The 24,912-nt window shown below is 33.9% G+C and overlaps 1 protein-coding gene across 2 annotated transcripts in view; it reads right to left on the bottom strand.

Moving 5' to 3' along the window:
* LOC126978740 (UNC93-like protein) overlaps nt 1-17,492 on the bottom strand; it is a 97,540-nt gene extending 80,048 nt beyond the window's left edge. For both annotated transcript variants that reach the window (XM_050827786.1, XM_050827787.1), the window contains exon 1: nt 17,280-17,492. The gene's annotated coding sequence lies outside the window, so the exon portion shown is untranslated. The remainder of the gene's footprint in view (nt 1-17,279) is intronic.
* Nucleotides 17,493-24,912: the final 7,420 nt, after the last annotated feature.

The raw sequence follows: 24,912 nt of genomic DNA, 5'->3' as shown, positions 1-24,912 counted from the left end.
AAAAATTATTTAGTGTGCAATAAATACGTTAATCGAAAGATTCTGTAATAGAGTGTTCCTTCCACGGGGCATTGTTATTTTGTTCGCTGATTGATTTGATCTATCTATATATATATTATAATGAAAATGGTCATTGTTTGAGGCTCAATCACGCCTAAACCACTAAGCGTATCAACATGAAACTACCATCATTCGATGCAAAATTTATCCTAGATAGTTTATGGTTATTTTTCATATTGCAGTGTTACTTCATTAATTTATTCCCTTTTAAAATTCGCCTACCGAAGCGGACGGGAAAGGCTAGTTATTTTATAAGCGACACATAATTATTCGGACCTATGCTAAAAATATTGAGATTATATAAATATTTACTTTCCGTGCCGACAGCTCCACATGTATAAAGACACTGTATATATATATAAAGGTTCTATATCGGCGGCTCTGTCAGATTACGGAGCAGCTCTGCCTAGCTACTGGAGTTGCTACAGCAATTCTTTGCATTAACTATAGATTTGAATGTCAAACCTGTTATCGACAAAAGAACTGGTGCTGTTATCAGGTTCAATAAACTTGTTCTTTCTTTTTAATTACGTATGAAAGAGTTCGCCAACCGGCGTATTAAATAACCTTCGTAACGGTGTACCGAGTAATAATAGAAAAACGTGAAAATAGAATAAAATTATAAAAATTCACGTGAGTTATTTTCGATATGTAAATTAAATATTTCGATCAAATCTATCCTTATGACACGTGTATTTTCTTACTCAAATTATTTCAAGTACGATTAACACGTATATCAAAATAACATATTGATAGCAATTACTTATTACTTATCTATGTAGAAATCCATGGTTGTTAAGTACCTAATGCTACCTTAATAATAAAGGTTTAAGTATGAAATTGCAGTTTTATTGTAATAGGTACTTCGAATTAATATAGAACCTTCATGGTTTGAGATTTTTGAGTGAAACTTTTTCACATGGTACCTATGTAGTTCTTCTTTTAAAATGTGCAACATTCGAGTATCGACTTTCAGTTTTTTTTTATTCAGCTTAGACAAGAAAGATACTTCGAAAATTCGAGTGATTTATGAATACCAGGTCCGACGCGGAACTAACGCGGCAGAAACAGCTCGTAATATCTATGTTGCGTTTGGAGACCCGGGGACTGCTATTGAACACATCGTGTTATTTTATTTTAGATACTTTCGTGATGGAAACTTTGATTTGAAGAACAAACAACGTGGAAGACCGCCCACACATGTGAATAACAATGAATTGAAAGAGATGATGGAAGCCGATCCGAGCCAAGTACCCAGGAAATAGTGGCATGGTTTAATTAACGTTACCTTACCTTAAAATATGAAAAATGGGTGCCTCATGAATTGACTAATCTTCGGAAAGAAACGCGTGTTGAAACTTGTGTTGCCTTGTTGAATCGATACAGAAATTAAGGAACATTGAATGTGAAGGAATATTACTGCATTGAGTATTTAATAAAGTTATCACAGGAATAATTTCTACAATGTTTGTTTGAAATAGAAACACGAGCTGAGTGTTGAGCTGTCTAACAGAATATCAAACACTCAAATCTTATTCCATTTTCATACAAAATTATCACTTTCGTTCTGTGTCTTCTCTACTTTCCTTGTATTAAAAGCCCTTATTAATGTAAAAATCCGTGTCTACGTTTTCGCGACAAAAACAGCAATGCAATTAGATTGTTGATTTGATTTGATTTTGATTGAAAGAATGCATCCAGTACACGATTCGTACTCAATGTAAGTAGCATATTAAATGACAAATATTTCATGAAAACGGTAACAGACATATGTATCACATGGTAGAAGTAAAACCTTCATCAAGGTAAGGTATTTAATATGAAATAAATTTTTTTTTTGTTTTTAGTCATTAAGTAATAACATTTACTATATAAAAATGTATAAATTACACTCGTGAATTGTGTACTCTACAACACAGAATTTTGTGTCATTTACATACGAACCACACGCATACAATGTTAAATAACGTATTGGCAAGCCAAATATCGTCTTACATACTGATGCGTCATGGTGTTCCATGTAATGATTCCCTCGAGCCTACTCTACCCGAAAGAGCGTTACATAATAAAGGGTAACGGCTCAATCTCATTCAAAGCCAACAAAATCAGTGCACGTTAAGAGGTTTTCACATCAAAATAAACGTTATTTAATGTAAATTATCGCATAGTCCACTATGCAATCAACTCTCAGATCTTATACTTCCTAAGTAAGGATGCTGCGTACATACCTACAAAGATGTATATTGTGAGTCAGTTAGTCTTGATGGGGCGATGTATACGCTTTTACAACAAGATCCCAGAAAATGTTCAAAACAAAAGTATTACGAAATTCAAAAGAATTGTTAAAACATGTTTGTGTGGTAAAGGTTACTGTAACTTAAATGACTTTCTTAATGATACCACAGATTGGGAATGGAGCGACAGCCCTGAGGGTATTAAATAATCAGTTTAATTGTACGATATTAATTAGTAACCATATTTTTTATGAAAAAAAAGAAGCCTAATGCCTTTTTCGAATGGGTAGTAGTTTTTCACTTTCAATAAGTGATATCTTATTTTAAATAAAAATATTTAAATTTGAATTACGACAAGGTCGACAAGGCTGAGTTGACGCATGGACCACCCATCCCCCACAGTCACGGCTCGTATTTGGTGCGGAAGACATGCAGAGCATGCTTCCCCCTTTGTGTGTTATCTTTTTTTCTTTATCTTTTCATTTAATTTACCAGATTATATAGGCTATTATGTAGAGAGAGAAAAGCCTTTATTTTTACACTGCAGTATATCAGAAATAAAAGACGCTCTAAGACAGAAGAAACGGCATAAGAAACTTGCAATATTCTTCCTTGCGCTCTGTTAAAAAAATACAATTTATTCAATATTGTATACTATGTCATAGTTATTGTTATAAAATAATCATAACCGTAAATCTATTTCTAGGCTGACCGATCGTTTAGATATTCTGTTGTTGAGTAAGATTTATAGCAAAACCTTTATTAAGTAAATTATTTAAATTTATTTATAGATAATGGCTGAACAGAGACCTTTAGATAATTAATACGTCTATATTGAGCCTCTTACTGTAAGGTAAAGCATGAGAACAGGCCAGGTTTAATTTTATTTTATTTATTACCTGACCTATCAAATATTTCAAATAAATTTTTAATATTGAGTTGATATTTCACTTTTCACTGCCAAAGAATACGATGGTGTAACACATTCCGCACTCTATGTTAAAGTCAGCGTTACAGCGATAATGTTAAATTTGACTTAAACCTTAACTATAACAGCTAATATGATACAATAAGTTTTCCTAAATATACTGATATCTGGTGAGGAAACCCGCCAATTCCATCGTTAATGATACTTTTAAGCAGTTATTATAAATTATTATAAATTAAGTAGTGAGTGACTCGGATATCATTAACTAGCGGACCCGACAGACCTTGTTCTGTTATAAAAAAACTCTTGCGAATGGAATTTTGTAATATCCGTTCTTGACTTGACTTCTACTCGGGGAAAGGAATATTCCTACCAAATTTCAAGTCTCTACCCCTTATTGCTCCAGAGATATAGTGATGAGTCAATATATAGGTGGAAATCTCTTATATATATAGATTAGATGTACCCGATTTATATGTCTGTATTCGTACTTATTCACTATAATACATTATTATTATTATCTGTTTAATAAGTATTTATAGCTCACATTATAATTAATACAAATAGATTTCTATATTAATAAAGTATATAAATTCATTCGTCCAGTTGTTTACGTCGAGTAATTGGACGAGTTCAGTCGTATCAACTCTTTTACAAACGACTAACGAAACTTACATTTGTACCCGGGATATTTCCTACATACCAGAATCAAGCATCATAGTATTGTGATTGCTTGAATGAATGAATAACTGGGCATTTGAAAATGCTTTAATGTAACGGGCCGTATTACTAATACATACATACACATATATGTATCTGACCATCGTTTAATTGAAATATGTAATATATTTTCTGGGCAATGAATAGTATTAATTTTTGTTAAGACTGTCTTAATGTATTTTTTTATGAAAATAAGGGACGAGACGAATAGGACGTACAGCTGATGGTAACGGATACGCCCTGCCTATTACAATGCAGTGCCGCTCAGGATTCTTGAAAAACCCCAAAAATTCTGAGCGGCACTACATCTGCGCTCGTCACGTTGAGACATAAGATGTTAGATCTCGTTTGCCCAGTAATTTCACTAGCTACGGCGCCCTTCACACCGAAACACAGTAATGCTAACACATTACTGCTTCACGGCAGAAATAGGCGCCGTTGTGGTACCCACCATCTAGCCGGCATCCTGTGCAAAGGAGCCTCCCACTGATTATTGGTATTATAATAGATGTTGGTATTTGTCTGTCTGAAGGCTCTGGGTGGCATTTAACGGTGATAACTAATAGATAAAAATGTATAAACAATATCTCACTGTTTACTTAACACTTATATGTTTTATACATTTATGACAAAAACTTTACCCCAAGTCACAGGGTCAGATATTTACTTGTAAAGTCGTTTACAATCATATAAATAACACTTCAATTGTTCTAGATTTGTTTACTTAAAATATAATAGTTACCTACAAATATTACTACCAACTATGTAAAGTAAGATATTGCTTATTTAACGACTTGTAATATTATTTTATTGTACAAACAATTTTACTGCTGGTAGTAATTTTTAGGAATTGATCTGGTATATAGATATTGTGTAATGCTTTATATAAGTAGCAAGAGTGCGAACAGCTTGGAAAAATAGGGCATATTTTTTTGAAGTTATAACTTCTTATGGGAGGGTAAACCGTTTCGTAACTTAACGCGTTACGCCGCCAGTCTATCTGGCTTCCCTTTCTCTTACGCATATGGCATTGGTAAGCAGGCTCCTCCTCTCTCACTCTAATCAATTGTCACTTTTATAGTTGAGATAATTTATACGTCTAGATAGTCTTTTGCTGTTAAATAACCGATGATATAATATTTTTTTTCCCACCTTGATGAAAAGGTCGCATTTGGAACAAAAGTGGCCGATTCTATACAGGCAAGACGACTTTTGTCTATCGTATCAGGGACTAAAAGCGACATTTTTATCAAAATGGGAAAAAAAATCGCATACGCACCACGTGTGATAAGTAGGACATTGCCACCCGCGATTATATTTCGCGGATGACAATGTCCTACTTTTTTCTCTAGTTCCTGGTACCTCCTACTTTTCTCCCTAGTCCCTGGTTCGAGGGACTATGATATTCAGTTAAATTTTTCTATAAATAAATAAAAAGTCTATAAAATATATAGATACTTTATTTATTTAAAATGGCTTTACTCACGATTTGTCGTTGTGGGTACCAATTACTTTCGTACCATTCGGAGGTACCAGTGGGAGGCTCCTTTGCAGAGGACGCCCGCTAGACTATGGGTACCACAACGGCGCCTATTTCTGTCACAGTAATGTGTAAACATTGCTATGTTTCGGTCTGGAGGGCGCCGTAGCTAGTGCAATTACTGGGCAAATGAGACTTAACATCTTATGTCTCAAGGTGACGAGCGCAAGTGTAGTGCCCCTCAGATTTTGGGGTTTTTCAAGAATCCTGAGTTGCACTGCATTGTAATGGCCTGCTCGTCTCGTCCCTTATTTTAATAAAAAAAGGTCGTGATTGTAGTGAGTTTGCGGTGTTGTCCTGTCTTATCACTCCATTTACACTGATGAAGGCCCGCTGAATGGTCCGAAACTAGTCGGTTTAAGTAAATAAAGTTGTATTGACTCTCCAAAGTTTTAACAATTTAAGTACATACATACATTTAAAGAGTCATGACTCGGAAACAAACATACATGTTTACACCTACCGAAATTCGAACCTGGACCTCTAGCTCAGTTAGCAGCGTCACTAACTACTGAGCAATATGGGTCGTCTTTACGTATGGTTTCTTCAATAAAATTACAACAATTTCTAACAATGTTTTGGGTAAATAATATCAACAAATAGTTTAAATATCTATCTTGACATTTCAATTAGATGATGACAGTAAGGATATATGATCTAAATAACAATAATTTCGACGACACTGTTGTTGTTGATGTCTCTATCTGCCCTCGACATTATTATCAGTATAAGGTTTTGAATAATTTATATTGAAGGTTCAAGAAGATTACTTGACCGTTGACACTTTTCCTTACTGACTTAAACAGAGGCGTGCCTATCTCACTCCCCGTGAAGGTATCGAAATCGTAAGTGCGGCCACGCCAGCGTGGCTATCCAGTAGGGACTCACGTGTTTGTTCACGAGCAATCAGTGATACACGCAGGGGTAAGCACTAGCAGAGTGTGCCTAAAAGCGTACTTGATCTGTGATGGAAATGATCAACAGATATTTGAAAAATATTACACAGCTATTGTCATACATAAACGTTTTAATCTGACACCCCTCTGAATTTGAAAAAAGAATCCACAAAGCGCTTAAAAGTTTACATGAAACCATGGAAATATAGATGACACGCACTAATGAAGCCCTATGGTACGAAACGGCTAAGAGAGGAGCATTCGAATGAGACCCTAAGAAGACTAGAACCACTTAAAAAGTCTGTGTTAGCAGTAACGTCAAATGTCAATGATCAAACTACTCCTAACGCAGAACAAAACGCGAAGTTTATTATTTACTTATAATATTGTGTTAGTTTTGGAACTACTTAACTACGACAAATGTCAACTTAAAACGACTAGATATGTCCTTTGACCTTTAAAAACTTTTAACTAAATGTTCACAGTTATTTTCGAAGAGCACCTACATAATGTGTACACATGAATATTATAACGACAAACATAACTAATATTAAAGCTCATTCGTCTCCACAAACCCGGTCAGGTTGACCCAGAATAATATCCCGTTAAGCAATGTTCTGCTTCAGATTTGTCTTCGCAGGCTTCATTCGTTTATTTGATATTTACTAATGAGAAGAACCGTAAATAATTTGCATCTTGGACCCTATTGTAAGGTCGCGAAGAATGAATGCGCAAAAAATGAGGTTACGAATAAATTCAATTTGAGATTGTGTCTTGTTTCCAGCTCATGTTTTGATAGTCGTGAATGATAACTGAGCTCAATACTGCATCCTCGTTTTAATTTTTTCATTATGAAGAGACAAGCAAAATTTTTATTCAACACTGAATTATAAAAACTATGGATATGGTATTTACACAGCTTGTTTAGGCGAGGCGTATACGTTACAACGTCCTGAGCATTTAGTGTCCATCAATGCTGATGTGGTTTGCTGGTAGATGCTCTAGAGTCTAGAACGTCAAGGGCTACCTGCCTAAAATGGACAGGTAGTACCTGTCATTTGACGGTCATATATTATTACTTTCTAAAATTGGTAGTATATTATACTAGTAAAAAGAAGTTTGGCCCGGGGGGCCCCAGAGGCGCGAAAAATTTACAAAGTACTATCTACGTGTCTCAATAAAGCTACTGGAAACCCAAGCGCTGGCAGCTATTTTGTCCAACAGATCAACCTAGCTATCCAACGCGGAAATGTTACCAGTATTCTTGGTACAGTTCCTAGTAGTTTTTACTTTATGAAATCATTTAATATTATTTATTATAAATGTTATAATTATAAGCATTGTTTTTATTGTGTAATGATTGTATATATTATGTTATAATTTTATAAATGTATGTGTTGCATTAATGCAGTTTATTCATTCATCAACTAGCTTCTGCCCGTGACTACATTCTTCATTTTTACCTATTCCAACCAAATCGCGGTTCCACAGGAGCTCTTAAAACTAACAGGATTTCTGTACCTATGAAAACATGAGCGCAAATTTTCATAAAAATCGCTTGAGTTGTTAAGATGTTATAAAGTAATGTAACAAAAAAATAAACAGTCAAAGAACCTCAAAATAAACAATCAAATGGTCCAATCGTTTAAGTATTGAATTTCGACATCTGCCATTTATCATTTCGAATCTTGTCAATGTTAAGAGCATTAATTAAGAAGTTAAACGACAATTGAATTATTAATTTTGTTTTATTAATTTGTTATACATGTTTCAGCATTTATTTTATATACATTTATTTATTGCTCATTTGATAATTTCATAATAACTATCACAGATTACTTTTTAGTTGTCACCCCAATTACAGGTTTGAATTGAAATCTAATTTTGAAATGGACACAAACAGACCATTATATATTATGTTTTAGCAAATTAATATTAAAACATTATTATATAACCAAAATGACTGAATTAGACGAGATATAAATTGAAGGGTCAATTATAAATTACTTCTGAAATATACAATAAAAACAATTTTATTATTTTAAAATTTTACATGACTTACAACTATGAGAAATAATTTAAATGTTAAGTTTCACTATAAAAAATGTCACCGAAAAAAATGATAAAAATTAATCTGATATTATATTATAATATCAATATTGGTTGTCGTAATAGCATAGGTATAAGGAGATCTTAACCTTATGTGTTTTTACTGTAGTGAGAAGGCACAAGACATCGCGTGAGTGAAATATAAATGAGAACTTCAACAAACAATATGTAAATAATGTTGTTATTTGCGAAAAGTCATGGGAGAAGTGAAAGTTCAAGAAGGTCAAATCTACCTCTGATTCTATTCTAATAGAACTCTACAAGATGATACTTCTTTGAGACGAAGTAGAACGTATCTTCAATGTACATAATATAAAAAAATATGGCGTGTCAGAACATTAAATATTTTTTCAATAAATAAAGTTTATATTTATGTATCCCGGGCAATAAATACTTTTTTGAGCACGCTAATTTAAGATAACGCTTTTTGGATAGCTTATCATTTTCATTTCAATCGGTTGACAAATTAGGAATACGGCATGTGTGTTATTATAATAACTAAATAAATAATGAGCCTGCAATACATGTATGCAACTGATACGTTCTCTCATGGCAAGCGTTACATAGCCGAACGTGACGGCTCAGTACTATTAATTTATTACAACACTAGCTGACCCTGCAAACGTTGTTTTGCCATATGAAGTATAATTCACGCGATAGTTTTATAAGTAATAAAATATTACCTATATTATAGCCTGTACATCATTTTGTTCTATTGTCAATAGTTTTTGCAGCGCACGCAAAAATAGGTTTTCGATTTTACACCTTGTGTTACAAAATAGCAATTTTATAACGGATCCCTAATTTTGAAAAAAAACATAGCCTATAGCCTTCCTCGGTAAATGGACTACCTAACACTGAAATAATCATTCCAATCGGACCAGTAGTACCAGAGATTAGCGCGTTCAAACAAACAAACACTGCAGCTTTATAATATTAGTATAGATAAACGCAAGTATATACGTGGGCATAGTCAAAGATTCATATTTTTTTAGGAATAAGTGAAGCAATACGGCAACAACCTGATATAAGTAAGTAATGGGTATTATAATATTCCGCAGACAATAGCGGCAGTACCTTTGTAGTCATAACACTTAATAAAACGACTTCGGTTGATATTCCAAGGCACCGCAATACAATACTTAAGCCGTGATCAAGTGTATTGTTGTGACTATCTTCATAACTGTGCGTAAAAGAGACAACAAATCACTAATTAATCATTAACTACGTATTCGGATTACCGGGGCCGTTGCACTGAGACAACTCAGACTATGAGATGAAAATGTGTTTTGAACGCCATAATTATAAAACTCAGAAAAACTCTAAAAGACAGACTTTAGATAATGGTTGATAGGGAGATTTTAAATTAAACAAATGAAATATAAAATCCATAACTTAAAATGGGTAAACTCACACGGTTCCTTTTTGAAGTGAATGAATATCTTCTTATCTCCCGCAAGCCGCTTCGTAACGTAACGCGTTACGGCGCCTATGATAGATATATATATATATATATATATATATATATATATGATACTAAAAATGTATATACACTTAAATTTAAAAATATTTTCTTACATTACTAATATATATCTATAAAATTTAATAAATAACCTAAGCTTTTCTCAAGTAAACGATTTCAATATTAAATAGTTCAACCTAAATTAGTTTAAGTTATCACTTCTGTCAGGCTTCCCGAGGCACCCACTTTTTTTTAATGCAAGAGCCTATACTCGTAACACTAGATAAATCACAAAAGCGTTATCGATCTTATAAAGCGTCGACTAAACGTAAAAATTTAAAAAGTTTTACTACCTAAAACACATTGGTACGGGCCGAGCGAGGATCGCACAATGGGCTCCATGGTAAGAGTCTACGATTCTACATATTGCACCACCACGTTATAAAAATTTGTAGAATTCATTGTAATTATTTAACAATACAGTTAATATTAGTCCAGTTAGACAACAGAGAACTAGTGAGAATGTAGCGATCTATTAAAGGAGAAACTTTAATCCTTATAGCAAAATTTACGATTAATGTAAGTTATGACTAAAAAATTTGAACTTTATAGAGTACCGTCGGTTAATATTACAATGCGCTCTCAAATTACCTTTGGTTCTACGAGGCAACACCAATTTTTGCGCTCATTTATTAAAAATAGCACAAAAAAGAATGCTGGAAGAGTTTCTTGCGCCGTTTCTTTCCTCTCAGAGTGCCATTTGTTTCCGAAGCGATGGTAGTGTTTGAAGTGACATCGAAGAGAATTCTTAAGGATCCAATTTTGAAGCCTTTTATGCCTTTATGTGGCTTACATTAGAGATACGTTTATTGGCCTATTTTATACATAATTTAAACTTAAAAAGGAGTTCTCATTCCAATCTAAAATACCAAATATTATTGGACTTATTGGCTGTACCGTATGAAAATACCATAGAAATACTAATGAATTTGCAAACAGCAAAAGAGGTCATGCGAGAATTGCAACGAATGGCATCCGACCGTTTGAAAGCGTAGATTTATTTAGATGATTAATATGTATAATCAGTCAGCGTCATTTATTTTTAATTATTTTTAATCGACGTCAAATAAGTAGGTTCTAATCAATTCGTATTTTTATATTTGTTTCCTTTATATAAAGATTAGGATTCTTATGTTATTTTAAAGAGTTCGGTCGCTGTACAGTTCCAATTATAATTAAAGAGTTGGCTACCCAAATTAAATTTGAAAACAGCGTGCGAGCGCTCTTCTTCTGAGCCAACAGTTCGAGTGACGAATCTTTTATAAGTCTTTTATGTCTTGTTCAACTCTCAGGTTCGCCATTATAATTATCGTTTAATTTGAGTTTCTAGGTAGTGGGGATCGAAAGATATTCAGGTACATTTCCCAATGTCTTAGTTTTAACTATAATTGCATTTGCTTAACCAGCCATGGATACATGGGCAGCCTTTATGCCTTTATAAAAATCAAAAACTTTATTTTAACGAAGAAGAAAGGATGTATAAAATGTTAATGATGTGTTTAACATAATAGTTTTTCAAAACTGGATCATTTCAATAAAGTCTAAACCGTTTTTGATTATGACTTGATAAACTCCGCTGAATCTTTAAACATTTGTAAAATGCCTATTGTAAGTGCATTAAAAATAGTAAATTAAGATGAATGTAGGGCAATGAAACTCATCTACTAATCTCTCGTTGGCAGCCAAACCTGTCTGCTTCTTAAATTCATTAACATAGATATTATATGACCCCTCCTTATCTACGTTACTATCTATTAACGTTACAATAAATATCCTTAAGTACATCACAAATAACTGTCCCGCATCACAAATAACCTTTTCTGTTTTTTAGGTAACATCTATATTTAATTACTCAATTGTCCTTCTTATGATTGGTTATAAACCATAAGGTTTGCACTGATTATAAACCATAAAATATTGAAAACATGTTTATGTTAATGTAAAGTTCTATTTTAAATTAACTAACTATCGATACGCGGATATATGAAGAAAAGTGCATTAATTTATATGTATAGTATTCTTTCTTATATACGAGTATAGGTAATGCAAGACGTATATTCTTGCAATAATTATCTTTTTATATTGAAATTATTCTTACTACTTATCTATAATTATCAACATTCGCCGAAAGCTATTTAAATATATGGAAAATAAATTCCATATTGCAACCAACCGTGGTAAGAAATATATTTGGATCACCCTTATCATTTCTAGTATTAAAAACATATCACGGAAATTGAATATACACTTCTTTTTGTTTATAATGCATATTTTTATACGGAATTTAATGAAGAAACAGATATTTGGTTGACTTTATCGCAAGACGGAGTCTATTTCATTCCGAGACGTGATCATTATTATTTCAGTTGTGTACAACAATTTAACAATTCACAAGGTTGCTGGCTAGATATTGTCAGTTTGGCTATATTTACGAAGTGGACCGTTAGGCAATCTTTAGTCAGTCTGAAATGGATTTAATCACGTCGCCGTTGATGTATGTAACTGTCTATCAGTGTAAAACGTTGCAAATATGACGAAATTTTGTGCACAATACCCTACAAATTCTGTTGGTGGTTAGATAAATCGTTGAAGTTCTATCTAATAGGTAATAATCAATATTGGCGTTTTATCCCCTTTATTATGACTTGGGGAACTGCATATTTTATATATTTATTATTAAAGTGATTTTCTTCACTTCTGGGATTAATTATACAAATTAATTTTGTAACTAAAATATATAAATGCGCCTCTCGGCTTCCGCCCGAGCGCCTTTACCAACTGTGCCAACCGTTCAAATGACGCATGTATTGTAAATTTTGGTATGTCTTGTTCAACTATCATTTGTCATGAAATTCTAAAAATTAATCTAATAATACGCAATATGTAAGTAAAAATCATTTATAAGCGAGTTGCCCACACATTTGTTTGCTCTACTATCCCATTAAAAGTAATCAATAGTTGCAGAAATTACAAAATTTGTCCTGAACCACATGACCTCACAACCTTTTATATCTAGGTTGTACCTACATTGGACTAATTTTGGTTATATGCGGGCAAAATATGTAAATATAAAAAAAAAACTTTATTTATTAAGAGGATTCATATAGGTAGCAAAAAAAATACAATTTCGTTTCGTTATTGAAAATTATGTAGTTTTAGATTGTTTGTTGTTCTTTAGTGTCGAGAAAATTAAATACCCTATAGTGACTATACAATAACGTAAATTTTATACCGAAATAATTATCCAGTAAGAAGCTAGCTCGACTATTGAAATTAAAATAGACTCATTCAGATTTTTTTTCAATATTTTACAATCCTGCTTTAATGTTTAGTTTTTTATATCTCACATTATGTGTTCTTCTTCTTCTTCATGTGTTTAAATTTTTGTTGTAAGTTTTAAGTAATTAATAGTATTTTAATGTCCTTAACCTTTAATCTTCATTTTTGTACATACAAAATCTTCTTATTAAAATTGGATACTTAGTCAAGGAACATATTAAAATACCTTCCATATAATTAGTCAAAACCTAACTATTACAAACATCATTAGGTAATATTGTATTCATTATAAAATGTATAGTTAATTTGTTATTAAAACATGTACATGTTTAAAAAACAAATTTACCTAAAGTGGGCTAATTATATTTACAAATGAGTCAATAAATAAATGGATGTGAGTTACAAATTTTGGTTTACTTCAGCTTATAATAATTCTTACATTTACGTTTAAGCAGTATCCAGTACCAGTGAGAGGCTCCTTTGCACAAGAAGCCAGATAGATTATGGGTACCACAACAGCTTTCTGCCATGAAGCAGTAATGTGTAAACATTACTATGTTTCGAACTGAAGGGCAATGTAGCTTGTGTAATTACTGGGCAAATGAGACATAACATCTTATGCTCAAGGTGACGAGCGCAATTTAGTGCCGCTCAGAATTCTTGGGTTTTTCAAGAATCCTGAGCGGCACTGCATTGTAATGGGTAGGGCGTATCAATTACCATCAGCTGTATGTCTTGCTCGTCTCGTACCTAATTTTCATTAAAAAAATTCAATTATTTCTCATATGTTTGGAAAATTATTTTTGCATTGTAGGGTGTTAGTAAAATTGTACTTATAGGTTACCATAATTAATTATAATTAATTTTCACAAAAACAGGTGATTATATGGAAGGATCAGTGGAAGAATATGTATTTAGAATCAGTTTCAGTAGTCAAGACTGAAATCTCTCGATTAACGCTTTATTCACGTATAAATGACAGTTCCTAGGTGAGTTCTGAGCGGTGTATGTAAAGGGTTTTGCTGCTGATAAAAATGTTTCTATAAAACAGTGTAAGGGATTAAGCTTCTTATGGCAAGTAGGAAGATGATAGAACATGATTTCCTAATGAATATACCTAGCTTGATGGTTGTTCATCCCAAAAACCTCCGTGTCATAAATTTTATATTTCCGAAACACATAAATATTTACAAGAATTGCTTGTTTAATAATAAGAATGAGATGAAACCTAACATAAAATGGCCATGTATAATATAAACACAAAATAGGCATTATTCAATAGTTGACATTATGTAAGCAATACTTATGGGTTTCTTCACGTCCACAATAGAACGGCTCAACGGATTGTTTATCCGGTCGTAACTAGTTATGTCGAGTTTATTGATTGCATGCTATAGGCGTTTAATAGAGATTTTTCAGTTCTTGATAATTAAGCGGGAATGTAATCGCATGGTCTTTGATCTTAAAATAAGCTTAGGGACTATTATTTACAAATCCCAGCTTAAATTGATTATATGCATATTAAAACACTTAAGATCTTGACTTATATATATATGGTGGTTTTAGAGGTTAGTTAAAGTGTTATTGTAACATAAGAAAATAGAAACGTATTTGAGCATCCAAGCAGTTGGCTAAGTTAATAATAGTATTAATATCGATAATCAAATCCATGTTTACTTAACTTTGGCGCAAGTAAATTTCTACACACGGAGCATTATCGCTTCCATATATTTCTTACAATTATGCTTGCCAAATGATAGTTCATTAGAGCTATTAACATGGCAAAAACATTCAACCAGCCATTCTGTCGATTATTATCATTTAGGTTTCGAAACAACAAATAAATAGCTGTATGGGTAGTGTTGTGACACCGACCCGGATAAGTCACAACGCACAGCATCGTATCGCCAAGGTTTACTAAATACCGAATTCAGGATCATTGATTAATTATTTATAAGTTGGACCAGAGGAATTTTGTTAGTATTTCCGGCAATTAAAGATGCTCCAATGAAAATAGTCCATTTTAATCACTTTATTATAATTAATTAATCTCCTTGGTAAGGAGAGTTTATTCCGTAGTTTGGTTGGACTTGGCAAAAAGCACACCGAACTTTTCACGTATGCAAAGCATCCACGGGATGGTAATTGGCAGATGGTATGAATCTTGAAGACAGTTGCATGAATAAGAAAATTGTGTGGTTAAGACCACACGACTGATGTGAAAAATGGGAAGCATCCAGGTGGTGGGGATTGTAATTGGCAAATGGTATGGCGAGTCTAGAAGCCTGTCGTATGAATCAGAAAATTGTGTGTGGTTAAGACCACACGACTAACGAGAAAAATGTAAGAAAACCAGAGGTAGTGGGGATAGTAACTGGCGAATGGTATGACGAATATAGAATCATGTCGTATGAGTGAGAAAGTTGTATGTGGTTAAGACCACACGACTGACTAGAAAAATTTAAAGCATCCAGATAGTGGGATGGTAATTGGCAAATGGTATGACGAATCTGGAAGCCAGTTGTAAGAATGATAAAGTTGTGTGTGTTTATGACCACGCGACTATCGAGAAAAATGTAAAGCATTCAGATGGGGATGATAAAGGACCTCCAATCCAAAACGCCTCTGTGCGATTAGCATCAATAATTGAAATTGATTGATGTTGTTTCAATTATGATGCAGATCGCATTATTCGAATCCAATCGCATTATATTCAATCTATGTAGGATATCTATGAGCGTTATTGAATCTAGGACGCTAAAGTCAGATTTCTCTGTTTTAACGTGAATTTATACGGACGATTGATCTATTAAAATAAATCTAAAAACAGTTGAAATTTAATAGATGACATTAAAATGAATAAGTTAATAATATAATATTATTAAATGTGAGATTTTACAGTTTTAATTTGAGTTAGGATTAAAAATGTGTGATTAATACAAACTTTATAAATTAATTATTAACTAGGTATGTTTGTTACGGTACTTTAATTATATCTTCAACTAAATTGCGTCATTTTATAATTTAATGGGAAAAATGTAATTGTTATTAATTTAAAAGTGATTGTAAATATTAAGATTAAGTTCATTACAATAGTAGTACTAAATAATAATAAATGAAATAAATTTCAATAATATTAAAATGTGAGGTATGTACGAACTTCGTGAAAATAACACTTTAAATCGGGGTTAATTATTAAATTTGTTTTTTTTTAGCAGAAATAACAAAACCAATAAATGGTCGTGAAGTTTTTTAGCAAGTTTAAAATAATACCCTAATTGGCAATAAGTTGTGAGCTAAATTTAACATAGCGTACGTACGTAAATTGACGTACAGTTCACAAGAGACATCAAAACAGATATCAATTAATTTTTCCTATCACATACGATGCCTTCTAATAATTTATTTATGTGTCACAGCAAAGTAAATTACTCCGGACAATGTGTCCGTCAGATATCAATGTAAATAAACAAATAATTGCTACTGTTGATTCTTTGGGCTCGAATATTTTATACTCTTGAATTTGAATTTCAAAATATCGCTGTACCACGTTCACGGCTTATTATATAAACCATTTTGTATTTCGTACCTGTCGCAAACGAATAACGTGAACACAAAAGAGTCAAACATACGCGACGAATCGAGAACAAGTCTTCACGCCGACACCAATATGCCATGGATAAATTAACAAATAATTAATCATAAATAAACCAAATTGTGCGGTTTAAAGCGCGTTCTTTGTCCGAAAAAATTCGGTATTTACAAATACCATAAAAGCTGTTCACCTTACCGCGTAATAAAGTAAAAGAAAGGACTAACTTGCCTCGCGGTTTCTTGACGATATATAAGAGGAAGTCTACAAATTTATTTACGATCGTCGATTCGCGAACCAAGATGCCGTTTTGGAAAGTCACAGTGAAAATCATCTGTTATCGCGTTTGAACTCGCACAGCAAAACAATCGCAACCGCAGCAATAGAATATCGACTTACCCTTACTAAGATAACAGAGTATCCAATTCGCTTTGGATTCCTTCGAGATGTCCTGCGTCAAGAGGGCACCACGACTTAGCATACACGTACCGAAACACGATTACACTGCGTGAGAGAAAGGGCGCGCAACTCGCTTAACAGTTGCAGTGGACGCAATCGCGTGTTTGAACGGTCGACAGCGAAGTGGTCGTTGCTACACGGTGTTAACGATAGCAGACCGCAACTGGGACTGAAGGCCGCGCGGCGCGGGGGTCACTTTGAGTTGCGCCAGCGCACCCCGCGAGTCGCGAGTCGCGACAACCACGCAGAGCCGAGAGCAACCTGCCGAGAGACAGTTCACTTTGTTCCGAGCGGGTGACAGTATCTACTGTTGACCTTCCAAAATCGAAAATAATATGCACAAATCAGTACACATGAAGAACAACAAAAAGCCTGGAAGCTAATATAATAATAAAAACAAAAAATAAATTTCTCTTAATACCTTTGATACAAAAAAATCTTTTATTAAGAAAACTTAGTTCAAAACCAAACAACGAAAGTCACATAGGACAGAATTGAAATCACCATTATAAAATTATTTTACTTACTTACCTAGTTGTAATTGGTGCATTATTTTGAGTAAAATTTGATGCTCCGATCAATTACGTAAGATTGTTTGGAATTCTGATTTTATATTATCCGTCCGAAATCTACATTTCAATGCATCAATCCTAATTTCATAATCCATATACTTAGTGCAGAAATCGCTTATCTTTCATATTCATACAAATACCAACCTTAAAATACCATTAAGTCTCATAGCTGGAGTGAAAATTGCATTGAAATGCCAAAAGTAGAAAACAGATTAAAATATCAATCTCGAATCTTCAATTTAGAATTGCGATTGAAAATAAAAACTAACTGTGAATTATTTCAATTAAACGTTAAAAAAATATCACTTTAAAAATACCCAAAACAACTTAAACATACCTACATATAATGAATACAATTATAATAGATAAAAAAAAAATAAAAACTAGTATGAGTAGTTAAGCAGGTAGTCATTAGTTTTTGCGACTAACTTCAAAATTTAATAAATATTATAAACTACAAGCAGCGCAAACATGGAGTAGGCAGTTCTGACGAGGGCAACCAAACATTGCAATCCAAAGACAATCAAATGATAAGTCTAATAAACCTAAGTTTGTAAACCTATGCCTTTGACTTTTATAGGTTTGAATTTCCAAACTGATCCATAAACATACTACGTAACACAATACAAAAAAATACACTAAAAAGCCTTTATTCTTAGAAACATAAATTAAATATGTATTAACATTTCTTATAACTATTTGTGTCGTTAGTGACTGAGACTGACATATTTGCGCCACGCTTGCTGTCTTCGGCAGTCGAAGCAGCAGCCCTAGCACCAACTGACGTAACTTGGACATGAGGAGGAGCGAAAGTGTCGACACAAGTCGCGTCCCAGACCAGCGCCCTTCACCGTGCCCAAGCCACCAGGGCCATTCTATCAGGACGCTTGCCATCGCAGCAGGTACCATTTGGCTCTTAAACAGCTGGTGTTAAGAGCGGCAAATGCCCTGCGGATGACTTCATAATGCTGGCGTGACGACTTGTACGGCCTGCCAATTTTAGGCAGGATAACCCGTGACGACCAAGAAACAAAAAAATAATATTAAAAAATACTGTAAAATTAAGAACCTTCTCTTTTTTTTAAAATCGGTTGAAAATTAGTTCCTGCCGCCAATTTTTATTATCGCACTAGCTGCCTGGACAGACTTTGTTCTGTCAAAAGTTAAATGTAAAGACTAACCCCGTTATTTATAATGGTTCGCTAACTTTAAACAGCCGCTTAGGACTGTTTTTTATCATTCTGACTTAGGTCAATAGAAGAAGACAAGAGTGTGAATTAGCAATGCTTTAAGTTAGCAGACTATTATGAATAAGGGGGTTAATAAATACATATAACATAATAATATTTCCGAGTGATCCCGTTATGTAAGTCTCAACAATAAAGGATGATTACTTGCAGAAATATTTCATCTATGTCGTAGACAGTATTACTTTAACATGATGATACTCATTCTAATGCTCTGTGTTATACAATATTTTTTAATTAGTTACTTTGCGTGTAAGCAAATAAAGCAGACGGTTTCGCAATGCGGGAGCAGGCAACATACAACTGTCCATGCGAGAAGTATGGGTTTTCAAGATTAACGCAAATACTTCAAGACTGACTCTGTAATTTATTTATGGTCATTGCGATATTAAGCCGCACTGGACATTTGGTTTATGATTGGGATGCGGGACATCAACAACATCTCCCTAATATATTCCTTTTATAATTGTGGTTCAAATACATTGTTAAGTACATTTTTCACTGATAGCCGTGTGCCGTCATCTTCTGTATGTTACATATTCCACATCAGTCTGGTTTTTGTGGAACTTACTTACAAGTAGTTCATAATGACTTCCTTCCTTATCTTGTTTCCAGCTCAATATGAAATTGGTACGTTTAAGAGTACAGCTAAAAGAATTGCAACGCTTTTGTCGTCTCGGTCGACTCTGATCAAGTACCACCTGGTTGCCCAGATTTGTTATTGTTGTTGTCGCATAAAAAAAAATATACCGACTATAAACAAGCATATGAAACTTAAGGCAGGTTACTTAAAAAGTGAAAAATACATTTTGAATGCGGCTTTTTGAAGTAGGTCATAGATACTAATGTCAAACCAAGAACCAGAAACTATTTAGTACTAGCTGACCCAGCAAACGTTGTATTGCCATATAAAGTAAAAAGAAAAAATCAAGAATTAAAACTTTGGGGTATAAAAAATAGATGACAACCGATTCTCAGACCTAACAAATATTAAGCCGTACATAAAATCTACCAACTATAGGTAGCTATTTTTAGCTATGTTTGTTATACCTCCTGAGAAAGACAGAAAGATATAAAGATTCTAATTAGTTATTCATTTTAAACTATTCTTTCAATTTGATTTGTGAACGTCGCGGGACACATGAAAGAAAAAACAATATTGTTGTTTTTATGTAATTCCGAGCATTTGCATATTTATTCACCTTTTAAACCTTCTCTGGAGTTCCACGAATAATTCAAGACCAAAATTTGCCAAATCGGTCCAGCCGTTCTCGAGTTTTAGCGAGACAAACGAACAGCAATTTATTTTTATATATATATATATATAGATATATAGATTGACATTACGTTAGTATAACATACGATATGAATGTCGTAATATTTATATTAAACTTGGCATCAACTTTGTAATATTTGTAGAGATATTATATTTAAATTTTTAGTTACCTACCAAGTAAAATATGCTTGTTTGAAGTAGGTATTTTTTTTTCTTATTTTACTCTCTTAAGTGCCTCGTACAGCTATTGCATAAGGGAAATTAATTTTATACATAACATTTGTCTATACGAGTATTCTACAAGTAGCACGAAAAAGTATTACCTGTGACGAGGGAACATATCCTGAATATATTACTTTACAGATAGAGTCCATGTTTTGGCAATTCTAATAAGGCCGAACTCGGCCAGAATATATGGTTCTATTATGGAGTTCTGATACCAACCTTCTGGCTTTCCTCAGCAGATCACCTCGATGATATAATTTCATTCCAGTTGAATTGTATGCCAGTAGCTGACCTCATCTTGGTAATAGTAAAGTAAAGTAAGCATTCATTCATGACATAACATAATAATACGTAGTAAAATTAACAAAATAATAATATGATGTCATGAAAAGGACACGCACTTAGCATTTTTGGAATTGAAATAAGTATCACCCCAATTCCTACACTGATTTTTAGTAGGTAGGTCAGTAGTCGACCTTTTTTTTTTTCATGTGTAGTAAAATACATTTACGTATTGGAGACCCCGAAGCGGAGCCCATATGTCGGGCTCATGTGTAAACACCCCCTACCGATTAAAAACCTCCTCTGTGATGATAGCCCTAAAGGCTTTTACAGCCCAGGGGGCCCTGGAAGCCGAAAATGTAGCTCACAGGCGCGGGGCGTCTCGGAAGGAGGCTCGAACCTCGGACCGCCTGCTCACTAGGCTAGATGGAGACAAGATCACTAACGATCTAATATATCTGTTAGTCCAATGGACTCTAGGTTTGAAGAGACTTCGGACTCGCCGGCGAGTGCGGTGATATATGTATATGTGTTTGTAAAGATGTGTGAATGTATGTAAGTGTGTAGTGTTATTGTAGGTGTGTGATTTGTGATGTGAGTTTGAGTGGTGTTACACGATTACCACGGCGCTTCGGTCGCCGTGCGCGTGAATCTATTCTGAACCAATTGCAAACGCCGCAAGTGGCTCGGCGGCGCATGGGCAAACACGATGCTTGCGTACGACATAATGGGACGTACGATAGTCTTGTACAATGTCACCTTATGTCTGAGTGGTAGTTAGCTTCGCTTGCACACAAGTGGATACAGGCAGCTAAGGACAAACCGGGCTCTATTGCAAACCATGCTGATATGTTTTGCGAAGTTCATGTTACTGTTGCACGTAACACCTAAATATTTATAATGTTATAATTTAACAATAGGTATAGGGGCCAAAGATTTTATTTTATTAGTATTACCGAAAAGTACCGCTGCACACTTTGAGGGATTGACTTCAATCCGCCATTTTCTGAACTAGTCTCCTAGTTCATCAACGGCGGCCTGAAGCACTCTTATATGAGTCGCGAGGCGCCCCCGAGAGGCGCCATAATAAAGAGCCGTGTCGTCCGCGTATTATACAATTTGCACTTTCTGAGGCTTCGGGAGGTCACTCGTGAAGAGTGAGAAGAGGGTCGGAGACAGAACTGAGCCCTGAGGCACTCCCGACCTGATGGGTCGGGGCGAGGATAACCAATCGACAGCCGACAACAGTGTTTTATTATAGTTTTTTTTTTAATTTATTAAAAAATATATATATTTATGTTTATTTGCCGATTGTTTTTATTGATATAAGAAGGTCGATTATTCATCCCTAGCCAGCCTGTTGATAACCATAACAATGATAAATAATAAAAGTCCAAATAAACGGGCTGGGCGTTCAATATATTTTATATTTGTCTCATTATTCGGGTGCCAGTCATGTTTAGTTAATAAATTATGATGGGTACCAAGCCACTGTTAAGAAATGGTTATAAAATGCAGAAATCACTTTACGGGCTCGTGCTAACAAAGGCTATGCGTATCTGAGAACACGGCAGTGCCTCCAAGTCGATCAAAAAAAGGCGACACGGCCGTACCTTCCTTTTCTCGAAGCAGTGTAGGCCATTTTCGAACCTCTATAACTTCGCTGCGGATAAGACTAGAAGCCTGTAATGAAGCCTTTAGTTAAAATTCAAAATAAAATTACGTACCTAATAACTGAGACAGGAGGACCCTTCAGTTGAGACTGATTAAATTGACGTACTTTCTATTAGATGGATATCACAACTCTTCACCGCAGAAGAATTGAGTTGGGAGAATTGGTTTTTGTTTACAAGTTATTTTTTGATGGCATTAGTCTTTCAGTCGCTGCTAACTTGACCGGCACCCACTTTCAGCGATCTCTTATCTAAAATTATTTAAAATCCAAACTATATGTCTCTAATCTGCTTTTCAATTCGTTAATTTCCAAATTCATATAGAATTAAACAAGTACTTATCTTTAACACACAAATACCATTCTAAGGAGTAATACGTCAGAAAGTAAAAAAAAAGATTAAAATAATCGTAGATATAAAAGCTAGACCTAATCTGTTAAATTCTTTAAGGTCAAGCAACTATAATTATTGCATCAGCATTATTCTTATTATGTCGAAGATACACCAAAAAAGAAACAACACAAAAGTAATTAAATTATCGGTTCATTACATACTTAGTACTTACGATGCAAACTGTACTTAAGCTTGCATTTAGCATTCAGTACTTCCATGTACTGTGTTGTCATGGAGCTGTAGAGCGTTATACTAGGAAATATAATAACAATAATGCTACCTACATTCTAGAAACATTACCAGAATAATCGATATTATGAATACATCACTAGGAATAAACAGCTCGTATGCGTGTACAAAAACGAGTCTTCTTCTTGAGCATAAATCCCAGAAGGTTATGCGCGTAAGTCACTAAAAAACACACGCCAAGTCTCAAAATACTTCAAAATAAACGGGTGTTATGTTTAGAACAAAATATTTCCCCGAATACAAGCCTACAGATCCTCACCTCATCTACACTCTACAGTGTGCTGCTAAAACTAATATCGTCTTGAATTATGCAGCTAAATTTAAAAGCTAATGTTTTCCAATTCATTAGAGTTCTCATTAGCTTTTCACGTATAAATTATTGAGTTCAGATCAGTTGTTATCAAAATATACACTTACCAATACACAACAATATGTAATATATTTTTATAAATTTTATTTATTAATTCCATTAAAATTTGAAATTGCTTAAACAAATAAAATTGAAGACATCCATCCATTAAAGTATACATCAAAACATTTGTAAGTACACGTCAACCCGTTATCTGCAAAGCAATTTAAATCATTTACAAGAAGCAATGCTAATCAGTTTCTGGTAGCCAACAATCACATACATAAGGTAAAACTAGTACTAGAAATAATTCGAACGCAGTTATTATATTTTACTATTTTCTTATGTACATATACTTACCCCCTTATTCATAATAGTATGCTCACCTTAAGCATTGTAAATTCTCACTCTGTCTTCTTCTATTGACCTAAGTCAGAATGAGAAAAAACACTCTTTAGCAGCTGTTTTAATTTAGCGGACCATTATGAATAAGGGGGTTATAAGTAATCTTCAAGGGATAAACTCTCGTAACACCAGAGGAATCACAAGAGCGTTGCCGAGATTAAGTATTGTCGGGTTATTTAATAGGTTCGGGAAAAAGTTTCTATGCATTTTTCATGCATTTAAAACAAAAATTACAGTATTATCGGGCTAATTTATGCAACTCGACGACTGCGAGCCTATTTCTTCTTTCACAGTTTATGTACATTTAATTACATTGTATACGATTACCTATACGGTATTTTGTTGGATGACTTTTTGCCATGTCGTAGGTAGTGATCATGACATGATCCAGTTGCTGTAGAAGCTGGGACATATTGTGATAAAAAAATCGCGACAAGTAGTTTTAGCAGTTCATTGTAGTAGTTAACCTGATACTGCCTATAGAATTCTGAAAAGACTGTAACAGGTGGAAATTACGAGGTACGAGGTCAAGGTTATATAGTGATTGTATTAAACCTGCCACCCACAATCTGAATTTATGCTGAGCCTAAAGATCTGAGTGGCCTAGCTTTATCATGATGAAAGATCACACCTTTTCTAGTGATCAATTCTCGTAACTTCTTGATTTAATCTTATCATTTGTTGGCAGTTGATTTTTTGCAATCCCAACATACGAGTAAACCCAGGTTTTGCAATAGTCTGTGAAGCCTGATCGACCTTTGTAAAGCCAAATTCGGGCGTTCTTGGCGTAACTGATCCAATTTTCATCACCAGCTAACAGCTAACAACCCATTCTTGGAAACGATTTGCTTTCATTACGACTCAATAAAGAATAGTAATAATATACGGTTCATTGGGTTTCT

This window comes from Leptidea sinapis, chromosome Z (genome assembly GCF_905404315.1).
Source record: "Leptidea sinapis chromosome Z, ilLepSina1.1, whole genome shotgun sequence".
NCBI lineage: Eukaryota > Metazoa > Arthropoda > Insecta > Lepidoptera > Pieridae > Leptidea > Leptidea sinapis.
This window is presented reverse-complemented; position numbering and strand designations above follow the sequence as displayed.